Source organism: Accipiter gentilis, chromosome 3, assembly GCF_929443795.1.
Source record: "Accipiter gentilis chromosome 3, bAccGen1.1, whole genome shotgun sequence".
NCBI lineage: Eukaryota > Metazoa > Chordata > Aves > Accipitriformes > Accipitridae > Astur > Astur gentilis.
In genome coordinates, this window is record NC_064882.1 from 22,413,616 (window position 1) to 22,427,632 (window position 14,017).

A 14,017-nucleotide genomic window follows, 5' to 3' on the forward strand; every position below is an offset into this window, starting at 1 on the left:
CTCTTTCATCAGATGATCATTTGGCTTAAAAATGAAAATGCATTGTTCAAACCAAAACCTTTTGGGTGTTGAGTGAAGGAAGTCATTTTTTGCAGATGTGAAACCTCCACTGACTTTTCATCCTTTCGGAAGACCTGCAGAAAACAGTCATTATTCCAGTCCTTCCTACCTCCTGCAAAGATATTATCAGAGAAATGCTGTGGCAATATACAGTGATGTATTTTTTTTAATGGTCTCCAGGAAAAAATGCACATCTTGCTTGGATCTTCTTTCCTCTGGACAGTTTCCGTAATTGCAACTGAAGGCAGCCCCCGCAGCAGCCCTTAGACAGACTATCAGCTGGGATCATGCTAAGCTTTACTGAACTGAATACTTTCACCTGAAAAATTGGGGATGCTTTAAAGGGAAAATTGCTATGTAAACATTCTGTAATGCACAGAAACAGCTTTTTCTAACCTGGTTTATGGCACTTTTGTTAATGCTTCTCCAAGCACTACTCAGGGCAGCCACTCTGTCATGAAGCTCTTCCACTTCAACGGCTCCCAGAGTTGCTCAAACCACACCTGTAGTTAGCTCTGTGTGGGCAGACAACTTTCTAAATAAAGCTGAAGCTAAGGACTTGACAATAGAAAATTCATGGATAGGCAGCTTCAGGTTGAATTTGATGGGATTACTCAGTCCATTGGTGCTAATTGGTGGGATTGATAGCTAAAATCTTGATTCTGCAAACCCTTCTCTACCTGATATCATGTTTATTCCTGCTAACATTATTCTTGGGAACTACATTGCCATTAGGTACTGCATACTGAAGGGGCTCAATCAGGCTATGCTTATGAGCAAATGCTGTATCCGATAGGGCTATGCCTACCTGGACCATTAAATAGACATAATGGCAAGGATGCTTCTGAATGGAGTTCCAGGGGAAAACTCAGGCTGTAGTACCAAAAATTTATAGAATGTGCCTATGGACCTTTATAAGTCTCTTCAGGCACCACATCTGCATGAAAATGTAGGAAGAGTGCCTGGGATTACTGCTTGTTTGGCTTGGTGGTGGGTACCATCAGTACAGATGGCAGGGAGTGGGTACAGTGGAGGTTACTGCAGGTACTATCACAACTTCATTTTTATTTAAAACTTCTTGTCATTCAATATTGAAGCACAAAGCTTAGCTCTGCATCAGCAATCAGTTGGGAATCCCTCAGCAAGGGGGACGTTGTTTGAAACTGTGCAATGCTGTGAGTAAAGGCATAATCACAGTGGCTGCAAAAACAGTATTGTAGGTAGGAGCGTGAGATGATCAAGCACATCTACCCAAATGAGCACCACTGATCCCAGAGCTCTCTGTGGAGAGGGCTTGAAATAGGGGTGGGCATGGGGGGGCCTTCATGCCCTCTGCCGAGGGGAGGGCTGGAAGGCAGGGAAGGAGCTCTGGGTACCTGGTGTCTCAAGACGACCCTGTGAAAAAATCCCACGGAGAGGAGCAGTATCACAGAAACAAACAGGGAGAGCGGTGGGTGAAGGCAGTAGGGGAGCAGCAGGAATGGCCAATGTCCAGATGTCTGGACGTCGGAGAAGCTGCCCATCTCGGAGGCTTATCACACCCCATAGCAGAGCAGGGTCATCCAGGTGGAAGTCCGAGCTGACAGTGCTGAGGAGCAATAAAAAGGGCCTAAATAAGCCTGTCTTCTTGACAGGCTCCCTTTTCTTCATCTTTCTACTTCTGAAAGACCTTACGCTTCAGTGTCCTGTGATACCCTCTGTACACCAAAATACCACATGTACCACACCAGAGAGTGAAGGATTTCCAGAGGTTTACAGGCAACAGACTCCCTCCTTTTCACAATCTGGAGATAAGGGAAATTATCAGTATATCCAACAGAAACATATTTTGACAGGATCAACAGGCTACAGTCCTCTTCTGCAAAGTCCTAGTGGGGTTTCACCCTGGACTAAAGTCAACGAAGACCATCCTAGTCCATTTTGTGCTGTGCAGTTGCTCCAGTGAGGCTGAAGAGAAGAATTTCTTTCTGATCAGCCAGGGTGAAAACCATCATTATGATTCTGTACTACCACCATAATTACAGATAACCCACATTGAAACTAGCATCATGCACAGCTGTTTAATACGGTGCTGTTCTATATGCTAAGTTTTTTTGCTCTAGGTAGTAATCTATTTTCTGCTGCAGAATATTTTGATGTAAATGGCTGGTGAGTTAATGCTGATGTTGGATACAAATACTATGACTCTCACTAACTGGAGTAATGTAGATGTCTGCAACTGAGTGTTTTTCAAAGAGACTGCTTTCTGCACAGGCGTAAAGGACTTTTTTTTGACAAAGAATGTGTTTCTTTTTAGTTAGTTTTTAAAATGGCAAATAGAAAGGTGAGCAGCCTTTTGTAAACAGAAGCAGGATACATACATAGAGAGCTTTCTTTTAAACTTCATGATGACACATCTCCGTACGGAAGAAAAGAGGAAGGCATGGAAATTAAATCCGGTTAAGGCACTTCCTCAGCTCTGCTCTTCATTTTCATTTAAACAAGGAAGTTTCAATAAAGAAATTATTGAATTACTTGGGAGTGTCTTCAAGGCAGCATGAAAACACAGTGAAAGCTCTTCTATGCATTAACTGCAGTGGTAGGGAGGTTACTGAGACCTCTGGCTACCTTTTGGGAGAGGCAGGTAGGGCACACCCCAGCCAGCACATGTGTCATTTTAAACACATTGTAGTTGTGTTAATGTAGATGAGACTTAAAATGTTTTCACTTGCTTAGATACTTTGCTGCATTGGAAGTCTAATTAGAGATTTGATTTATGAAAAACTGAAGAACTAGGTTAAAAAGAAGTTGAGAAGGAATTATCTCAAAAACATGCATAATAATCATGCTTAGTCAAATCTTAGAATTTCTGGCAGACACTAACAAAACTGGCAAACTCATGCTTTCATGAGTTCTTCCCTTTCTTCCCTTACAGAGGCGAAAAGCCTTCTTAAACTCCCACCTGATGAAGGGAAGGGGCTCTGTGTTAGCACCCCATAACAGCACTTCATGGCGCAGATCTCCATAGGCCCTGAGTATGTAGCGCTCTCCAGCAACCCCAGTAGACTTTGTGTCCAGAGTGCATGATTACTCCGCTTGGCAAGTTATTAACTGGCACTTAAGTTTATCTGAACGTTGAGGCCTCATGGTTTTGTTCTTCAATATACTGGAGATGTATGCAAAAAAAAAAAAGGGGGGGGGGATTGTTTTGAAGAATTTTGACAGTGTTTTAGGAAGTCAAATTTTGACAGTGTTTTGGGAATGGAGTTGTGCTAACATGCCAGGCTATGGGAGATAGGATCTCTCTCTCCTCTTTTTTTTTTTTTTCTTTTTGCTTATCCAATCCAGTTCTAGGGAGTTTGCTGTTTTGTTTAAACTCAGGTTTTCCAGAGTTGTAATTATGTAAATTACTTATCATTAATGTTATGTTTTTGTGAGTGAAGTCCAAGTAATTTAAAAAAGGGTTATTCTAGCTTATAGATTAGTTCCTGCATTAAGGCAGCAGGCACATGTTTCTTAAGGGAAGTGAAAAACTGAAAATATCTCTGTTTTGTGTCCTTCAGACTGTTAGCATACAAGATCTGCGAGTTTGTGTAAGGGGGGGCATCTGCAAGTATCTGACAAACAGATTTGCAAGCAAGTCATTGAGCGCAACCTCTCTCTGCTTCTCCTCTTTAATCCGGGTGACCACCTTGACTCTGAAAGACAGTTAATACTCCAATATCTGCAGGTGGAGTTTTGATATTAGAGATGATGGCAGAGGAGGCACTGCATATAGAAACTGGCATTTGGTCATTCCAGATCTAACTTTCATCTGATTAAAAAAAAAACCCAAACCACTACTTTTTTAATTAAGCAACTTTATAAATGTTAAATATCCTTAGCTGTGATGGCAGCTTTTTGAGACCTCAGATAAGTGTAGTACATTGGTGGTATTTTTATGTGCAATAGATTTTCCTGATTGCTTATAAAAATATTTGGGAGTAGCAGTTTTTAGTCATATAGCTAATTTATAGTGTGTATGTCTCCTGTCAGGTCTATCAGTAAGAGATGGATAGGGTCAAATATTTTAGGGGTTTTTTTAGAAAATTAATGTGGGGCTGAGTAAAGAGGCTGGGAGGTTGTGGGGTTTTTTTTAAGAAAACCATCACCAGAACAAATGCATCCTTCTGGATCATCTGTTCAAGTCGCCTTTCAAACAGGATTTATTTCTGATTCACAAGCATGCTCTATTTCTCATTTATTCCTCTGAATACTGATGTGAAAAAGAACAGACACAAATACCAGGAAGATGGGACTCCTTCCCCAGGCTTAAAAGTGGGGAAAATGCACAGCAAAGGGCAGGAGAGCTGCACACCAGCTCACAGTCCCAGCTGTGCGGAGGGCATGTGCACAGGGGCTCCATACCCAGGTCCATCGCCAGATAGGTCTGGTGGAGAGAGCGCAATTTTGCCTTCCTGAGGGGGACAAAATGCAAAAACTGACTGGTGTGGACTGGGCTGGTACTGAAGGAGGAAGCATGCAACTCTTGGCAGCTTCTCAGATTATTATACAGCAATTAAAATAGTTCCCACCATGTAAAAACACACCATCAGATAACAGGACACTCTGACTCATTAAATACACCCTTGCCAAAATCGTTTCTCTGGGTGTTCCAGTTTCTTGCTTGGGTCACGATGTTAAATCATTACATGCACTCAAAATCTATGAGCCAGCTACTTGCTGATTGAATAGACCCATAAACACAGCTGTGCTGGCGGCTACTTTTTAGAAGGTTTTCTTCAAGCATTTGGCCTGACTTTTAAAAATAGCCTGTTTCTTTTGCACAGCCTCTCATCTCCAAAGCATGACCCCCTTGTTGAAATCTGATTGTGAAATATGACTCTCCTGTTCACCTGCTAGCAGCAGGATGGTTTCTGTACGAGCTGGGTGTAATAGCACAGTATTTCATTCATGTCGTTTGGTGATTTGACGCTCTCGGCAGCTGGCTGTGCCATGCCGTGTCTCTGTCTCCTCTGCTTGTCTGTGTTATCCCAGGGGAAGGCTCCATTTTCATTTGTGTAGGGTTTTTTTTTAACCTCTTGCACTGCAAATGCCCGTGAGAGGGGGGCAGGAGGGGGGATGCGTGCATTAATGTTTACACCTCCCTCAAAATGCTCCAATGCTAGATGCGAGTTTCTTCGCATTTATAGATGAAATAACCTTTTAGCTGTAGGCCTACATTTCATATAACTACTCCACTTCCAAGGAACCAGAAGGAAAACAAGTTTTGCCTCACCTGAGCCCAGGATAGGTTTTTCCTGGCAGGTTTCAGTAGAATCACACAAAATCTTTTGGAGGTATGACACCAAACATTTGCAGCTTGCACCTCAGGTTTCCAAATTTATTTAGCCTACTGGACGTGATTTTTGCTTAGAGTAGCTTTCGTAACCAGCAGGTTTCACTTCCATTTACTAACTACGCTGTGTTGCTTAGGGGAAAACAAAAAGTAGGTAGCAGATGATTTATTAATTTAAATTAATATAAACTTATTATTTATATCACAAGCTGTGGTGCTCCGCTAACCGCTCCAGAGCAGGCTAGCTCATCCACACAACACGTGTCCCGGGTCTTCTCTAGCACCTGTAATGACCCCCCTAGTCCTAAGGCATAATTATCATTTCTCATACGCTTTTCGTTAGCTGCCAGCCCCTGAAGCATCGCAGGGGGCTGTAATGAAACTGAGGTTGTGCGTTTGGCCGCAGCACGGAGTCACGCAGGGACACCTGTGGGTGCAGGGATCCTCTTGGAAGACTGTGTTGCATCAGCCCAGGCAACCACACCTGGCACAGGCTAATCCATTTAGTCTGTCCCTGGAGCCACATCTGGGCTTTGCTGAGGAAGAACAGGTTGGTTCTGTCTGAAAGAGGACCCAAAAGCAACCACTGCTGCAGTGTGGATGCTCAGCAGACCAGGACAGATGATGACCTGGAGAAGTGAGCTATCACAGGGTGCAGATGTGCGGCGTGCATGGGACTGCCCTGAGCTGCTGCAGGGATCACAGCGGGCAGAGGGTTGCACCGGCTGGGGCAATGGAAAGGACGCATGTGCCCTGCTCTGCTCTCTCACAGGCCAAATGGAGGTGCAGCACAGGCAGTGGTCCAGCCGTTCCTGCACCAGGAACCTCCTCCTCCTCCTTCCCCTTGGGGGAATAAATGTGACCGTCCTTCGGGAGGGAGTATCTGCAGCTCCTCGTCACGAGACGAGACCTAAGTAGGGGGTTATGTGCTTACGTTACAGCGGCTTGTTGAGGATTTTTTGGTGGAGAGCATACATGATTAGAACCAGAAGTGTTCAGAAGAACTCACAGTTTCAGTCAAACTTGCATGTCCATGGTGTAATTTCTGGGCTAAACCAAGAGAAAGAACTGCTCCAAAGCAGCCAGCAGGGCAGAGAACTGCCCTGAGACCCCCAGCAGCAACCTGTCCCCCGGCTACATCAGGTGGGGCTCTTGCATGCCACTCTGCCACCTAACTGCAACATTTTCATTTTCCCCAGACCACATCTCCAGCTGTCGGTTCCTCTTTCTGTGCTAAGAACTGACACCAGCGTTTGTAAAACATTGTGCTCCCAGCTTGACAGGCACTTAGAGGACCAACCTGACAGGTCGTGATGGGTTCCTTTTGCTCCTATTACAAATTTTCCCTGCTTTCACACTGTTCCTTATTTTCTTTGACAAGCCCAGTCGAAATGTATAGTTATATAATATAGTTATATTCTGGCTGTGCAGTTGAGCAAGCATTGGCTTCCCTGCTCTGACAAGAAACAAGCGCATTGTTTGATATTAAACAATACATTGTTTTGGTGCTTTTGCTGCTTTTGAGAGTAAGGGCATCAGAAACAATGCCCTATAATGGGATAATAAATAAACTGGGTTTTTCCTTTGCTGAAATAAATGCACAGTAGTGTGCAGTACGTTAGCTGTCAGGGGTTTCCAAACCACCAGGCAGACAACTAGTGGGATTGTTCCCTTATACATCCTTATTAAAGGCATTGTTGGCTCTTCAGATTTCTACCTGTCCTAGGTGTTTCTTGCTTGTTTTATTAGAAGGTCAGCTCTTCCTGAATATGCCTCCTGTGTTACTATTGCCTTAAAATTAAGCACTGTAATAAAGAGCAACTGAAAGATGGAAAAAGATAAGAGAAAAACAATTCCTCCTTCAAACCATTCCTTCTGTGCATTGTCCTCTTTCTAGAGAAGGAAGGAAAGCAGTTCTCTCTGGAGACGGCACTTCTACCAATGAACTGAAAATAGAAAAACCAGCAGCCAGGATTTTCCATACACGTCCTCCCATTGCACGAGTGCAAAAATCCATTTTTTTCTCTCTGCTGTAGGCCACGCTTTTAGATGTTTTTATTACTTCTTCTGCAACATTCCAGTAACTTAACATTTGTATCTGTAGTATACTTAAGGAAGCCTAATTTAGTGTTTTTGAAGACAGACAGACTATTTTAGTGTCTAGGTGTATTAAAAAATGCTAAATGCTTAATGAAATGAAAGTGTAGCATAGCCTCAGAAATTTGATTTTTACTCAAGGTTAGAATGTAACTGTGTACTTTTTGCGTAATTTTGATAATGTTTCTGCGAGTTGGGCAATATAATGATTTAAGTTTGTGTCTGAAAGGCAGAACTGTTTTTTTATATGTTGTCGTTTTAAGATGCGGGTATTTAAAGTCAGACCTCCCCAGGGCAACATCTAGGCACTTATACAGTCTTCAAAGGCCCTCGAGCATGCTTAGTTCCTACTTATCTCAGTGTGAATTTGACAGACAAGGACTGGAGGATTTAACATCATTATAACCGGCTGATCTATGAATAGCAGAACTTACTAAGTCTGGTTTTCTACAGTATCGCCGCAGGAATGCAGAGCAATTCCAGCTCCATCCCATGTCCCCAGCTCCTCCCAGCCTTGGCGTTCCTCCCTTGCTCCTCTCTGCACCCCCTTCCCGCAGGTTGGGTGGCTGCCGGGGGCCATGGGTGCCCTCACCTGCAGGTTGTACAGCCCGGCCGGCTGCTCCTCCTCGGGGGGGTGGGTGGGGGGGGTGGAAAGCTTGTCCCCAGCTGGCTCTCCCTCAGTCGCATACCAATGTCATTTCCCCGAGTTAGCCCTGGCTTTCCTAAAGCTGCGTGAGCTCTGAGACCTCTCTCCGTCCGCGTGCCGCTTGGCCGCAGCTGGCCCGCAGGTCCACAAGCGGTGGATGGGGTGAACGGGGGCCGGCAGACACGTCACGAGTTCGTACGCCTGGGGTGAGGCACGGGGGTGTTTTTAGGAAACCAGGCTGGGAACACCACGCATTCGGCAAAACCAGGAAGAGCATGCAAGTGCTAGGATGTGCAAACAGGGAAATGAACTCCCGGAGACAACTAGTCTATTTATTGCCTGTTTGCTCAGTTACAGTGGCAAATGCTCTTTGTCTTCTGTGCCGAAACGCACTCCCTCCCCTTCCAAATTTTACAGTAGTTTATAGCTGTGAGCTTTGAGCGTCACAGCAGCTTTACTTCTGGAGCACCTGCGGTAAGCCGGAGTGGCTTTAGCCATTTAACCACAAGCTACTGCTGGACTTTGTTCGCTTTGATGTGCTGACCTTTGGCCAGCGGAGGTAGGAGAGAAGTTGGTTGCTCTTGGCAAAACACAGTCACAGTGTACCCAGGGAGGAACCTTTTGTAAAGTGCCCTTTAACCAGCTCTGGTCGCTGTTAGGGGTTGTAATGATTTAGGTTCCCTTGATAGTTTCAGTAAAAGAGCATCTGAAAGCACGAGGACTGTCCTGCTGTTCCTCCGTGACCTACGAAGTCCCCAGCTGAGGTCTTGAAGCAGCGAGCGGCTGAGTGCTGGGGACGCGACGGCGACGGTGGCACCAGGCACGCAACGGCTTAGAGGGGCACAAGCCTACCACTGCTGGCCAGCTGAGGAGCAACCTGTAGGTTAGTAACCGTACCCTGCGGCAGTATTACGGTCATGGTTATATTTCCTGTGGTACTTAGAAGGGTTGCAGGCTGTGTCGGAGGGAGCCTGGTCAGCGAGGCACCTGTTTCAGCCTCTTGGGCAGTGGTAGGTGCCCTAAAACACAGTATAAGGGTTCATAGAGGAAGTGGTTATGGAAAGTCCTTGTTTCAGAGAAATCTGTCTTCCTAGTCGCTGAATGCACCATCTTGTGCTTTAGATGGGAAGGTTGTTTCTTTTGGGAAGCTGACTATGCTCTGAGTACAACTGAGTCTCTCTGTCAGAAATGGGCAGTCGTTGTGGAGGCTCCCGTTCTTCCAGGTCGCAAGTGTCCTCCTGCGCCGTGGGGGTATACACGGCATGCACAGTGACCGTCACACTGTACTCTGCAATCACTCTTGTGACACTCAATAACAGACCCAAAGTAACCTTTTCAAACATATAAAATGGTCTTTTCAGGAGTAAATGCGCAAACTCAAAATATTACATTTTTTCCTCTCTGAAATGATGTAGCTTAGTGATAGCATAAGGAAATTACATTTCTTTTGCTGGCATCATCAATATACTTAGGAAATTATGTGCAAGGCAATTTTAATCCACTTACTTAGGTTTCATTTTTAACAATAATTGTCAAAAGAATCGAGAGTTTCCAAAGAAAAACAGTCTAAAGCCTCAGTATAACCTTACTACTCTTCATTGGTCTTGTGGCACATCTTCTGAAAAAGATTTTGCTTCATTTTACAAAGGCCAAAGATCAAAACAAGGGAAACCTCACCACCTGATGTCTTTATTTGTATTTTTTGGGATGCGCTGTCCTGTACATACCACCAGTATCATACCATGAAACATATAAGAAGTCAAAAAAGTTAAATCCTTGACGTAACATTGTTCATGTCAAACACGATGATGTGGCACCAAGAGTGAACTGACAAAACTTCAACCATGTCTTCACATACACCCCTAAATAGAAACAGAACAAATAATTCTTTCTACAGATAGAAAATTCAGACCTCAAGGGTGATGTGGAAGTCTAAATATTTGGACAGGTGAAGGATAGGTGACCACCTGGTTGTTGCCACATTAATCTGTGTACTAGGCAGCAGTATTTCATATTCAGAGATTCCGTGCTAAATCATGTATTGGTGAATTAAATGGGGTAAGACTGGGACAGACTGCACACAAATGTCGTCCTTTTTCTTTTGGATTAACCTCCAGCAATGTAGCAGGAAGGGCAATGTCCTCAAACGTAGGTCTCTGCTTACCTCCAGTGGTGCTCTGAAGACAGCACACAACCCTAGAAAGGTCAGATTTCAACCATCTTAGCTGCTTCGAGACTGTAGCAGCTCTTTTTCTGGATATTGGGTAACATGCTTACCTTTAAAATGCAACCTGTATGTATTCCCACCAATTAAATGTGCTTCCTTTAGGAGTTTATGTTGCATGTTTTTGAGAAGGGTGAAGTCACTGACCTTTTAAAGTTCCTGAGAAGACTTTAACTGTTTTTTTCAAAAAAAGGGAGTATCTCTGCAGATTTACGGGTCTTTTATCACCTGGTCAACCTGCTGACAAGCTGCAATTTCCTGTTTAATTGCAGATGCCTCCTTGCAAACAGCTAATGTCTCAGGCACATGGTGAGCATTATTTATGCTCAACAGTTGAGTACAGTAGTTCCCATCAATTACATTTCTGCTAACAAATAAAACGTGCTGGTGTCCCTTCCCTGGATCCAAAGGCAGCACAGCAGGCAATCTTCGAGCTGAAGTCTTCTCCTTCCCCCAAAACCAAGATGGACTTGCCCACAGTGCCTACCCTCAGCAGTCCCAGGCTCTACATGCATCCACCCTGCAGGAGAAAAGAAATATGAGAGAGAAATAGGGCAGACCTGAGAGTGCAGATACTGCTCAGAAGAGGTAATTGTGTGTCTCCAACCCCTCCTTTAGCCAAAGTAAAAGGACCTTCCTGTCTCAGGACCTTTTCATGCAGCTTCTGAGTCTGCACTTAAGGGTTGGGTTAGGCTATTGCCAGTTTGGAAATGTCCCACTGAAAATACAAACCTTCCCAAAGAGATAGGAAGTGTGGGGCTTAGGTACATCTTGAATGAGATACACCCCCCCACTTAGGTGTTGTCAGTGGCTCAAGAGCAGGCAGATCCTAGGTCATTGTAGAAACATTTTCTTTACCAAGGAAGGGAAAGAGCAATTTAACTAATGGATTTAATAATTACAGCCATTCAGGCCATTCTTCTCATTCCTAAACATTTAAGCTATTATGGTCCTTGAAATCACAGTCACTTTGCCTGTTTTATCTTGTCAAATATCTATAGAAGTAAGTTATGTCAACAGCACTCTGAGGTCTTTCTTTGAGAGAAGTGTTTTATAGCAGAAACATAGTCCTGTAAAAAAATCACCTTCTTGTGATTACTGAGAGCTGCCCATTAACACAGCCCTTGAGCACTTTCAAGTTTAATGAGGCTGGCCCTACCCCCACAGGGTGACCTGGGGCAGCTCTGGCAGTCAGGGGGATGATGCCTGAGAGCCCTGCATGGGCAGTGGGCCCCAAGGTGCAGCTGTGAAGGTGAAAGTGCCCTTTTACTATTTAAGTGTGTTTGGTTATGGTGGGTGATTTTACCACAGGGTTGCAAAGTTCATACCAAGAGCCCCTTACGTTACGCTTGTGTTTCTGCGACGTGCAAGTGGCACGGTATAGATGTAGCTCTAGGGCTTGCCTGTGCCGTAGATAACATGTTTGGTGGAATAACAGGCAAACCCATCCTGTTTCCCCTGCCGTGGAAGCACATCTTAGCCTGGCAGCAGAGTCCTTATGGTTGCATTGCTTAAATCAGCCCCAAACCGGCGCGAGCCGCAGCGGCTCGGGAGCGGCGTGCCTGCGGCTGGTTTCTGGTATAACGCTGGCTGCTGAGAAGAAAGCGCAGCTGAAGGCAGGTTTGCGGCCCAAATAGTGCCTGCCCGTGGCGAAGGTCAGCAGTGGAGAGGAGCAGACAGGATGCAAACACTGGCAGAGGAGGAGCCGGGGCGCCGGGCTGAGGTTAGGTAAGGCGAGAGCATGTGACGACACGGGCAAATCCACGCTGGGCCATGGGGACAAAGTGCAGCGTGCCAAGGCAGGGCGATGGGCCAAGAGGTGTGACCCCGATCCTGAGTCCCCGCAGCATGCACCGCCGATGGGTGACTCGGTCGCAGCAGCTTTTTACCATATAAAGTCCTGTCCCAGGTCGTCTGGCAGCATAGGACTGGTATAAAGCTTAGTCTGCTTAACACAGACTTCTTCAGTAATGATGCCTTTTCTGTGGATGGCAGTTCAGACTCTGCCAACACCAGAAAGAGCTGCATTTTCTAATTCTGACAATAAATCAGTGTTCTGAGACATGGAAGTTGTGAACGTGTAGCAAAACATAATGTAAGAGACACGGGAGTTACTGGATATGGTAAACGCCACTGCAGCTCATTCAGTCTCTTCTAGTCTAAATTTTTCCTTCATGTTACTGGAAGGCAGAAAAATAAATGTGTTTTCCTGAAGGAAACAGTGTCAGTTCCCTTATCTCATAACCTCTTTTTACAAACAATTTCCAAGTGATGCTTATTGTCTTATTTTCAGTAAGACATTAAGAACTAAAATAGAAAAGCTTATGCCCTAACCAGAGATGATGCGCGTTGGCTGGAGGAAGCTCTTTTGCTTAATATTCTTATATTCTAGTGCACGCTGTAAAAGGGCAGAGCAATTGCTGGAAGTGAGGAAACGAGGGTTATGTGCGCTAACCATGTCCATTTTCATACCCCGTTCTGGAAGCCTAGCTTCATTCTCCTATAAATAAAAGTTTGGAGGTCTTTATCCTCCCTCTTGTGACCACATATCACAAAGCTTTTGTGATGCTGTCCTTTGCAAAAAGGCCCCAGAGGGAACCAACGAGAATGTTATTTGCTAGGAACCTTTTAATTATCAAAATTGGTTGGCACATGGTTGGCTTGTGCTGGCTAGATATCCCTGCCCGCCACCCGAGGTGGCCACCGGGTGCCTTTCAGTGACCCATGGAGCTTACACCACCACGCTGTGCCTCCCTCCTTGATTTCTCCAGTACCTTTAGCCTCTCGATAGCTGCAGCACTAAAATTCACTGGCTGCATCCAATCTTTTAAAGAGTAACAGTTTGCTATTCTACCCTCTGATTGCTCTGGATGGTTCAGTGAGCTGCTTGGTGTTACAGAAAGGCTCTCAACTCCTCCGCTGTGAAATCTCATCGGCTTCACCAGAGCGGCAGCTCTGCTGTGAAACTAGAAGCAGCAAGCTTCAAAAGAAATCTCTCCCTTGTTTTCCCATGAATTTGCTCAACGCTGGTGATTCGACAAATGCTTTAAGCCAGCAATGCTGGCAGAAGGACAGGTCCCACCTTCTTCTTCCCCTCTGCCAGCACAGGTGTTCAGGTAGCGTGTGTGCAGGGTGCAGCCGCACAAACGCTTGTGGCTGCACAAGCGGAGGCTGCACGGGGTGGCTGTGGGAAGGATGGAGCGGGACCTTACATTGGCAGCACCAGCTTAACATGTTTGTGGGTCTGTGGTGTGAAACACTGGTCTTGAGCAGCCACATCAGGCTAGTGAGGGCTAAACCTTTTTCCCACAGAGTGTTTTATTTAGCCAGGAACTGAAAAGCAATCATCGTATTAACCTCCCTTGCAGATGTGTCTATCCAGAACCCACCCTATACTTATTTTAATGGAAAGCAAACGTGCCACAGAAATGTAATGGCTGTGGCTATATAAAAAACTTTTGGGTTTTGCTGGTTTCCTTCTTTTTTTATGTGCTAATTTAAATCTATTGCACTCCATGGGTTTATTCAGTATCTGTCGTCTTATTTTGGAATCTAAAACCCGCTTTCAGGTTTAAATGAAAGCACAAAACTGCACACAGGGGAACTGAACCTTTGTGCTGACTCACCTCTGCAGGGTGATCCTCTGTGCTTGACTTTCATTGCAGAATGACAA

The 14,017-nt window shown here is 45.0% G+C and overlaps 1 protein-coding gene across 10 annotated transcripts in view; it reads left to right on the top strand.

The window, feature by feature from the left end:
* RBM47 (RNA binding motif protein 47) overlaps positions 1 to 14,017 on the top strand; it is a 79,788-nt gene that overhangs the window by 40,400 nt on the left and 25,371 nt on the right. The window contains exon 2 of one of the 10 annotated variants that reach the window (XM_049792608.1): positions 8,810 to 9,003. The exons of the other annotated variants lie outside the window; for them this stretch is intronic. The gene's annotated coding sequence lies outside the window, so the exon portion shown is untranslated. The remainder of the gene's footprint in view (positions 1 to 8,809; positions 9,004 to 14,017) is intronic. 10 annotated transcript variants of the gene reach the window in all.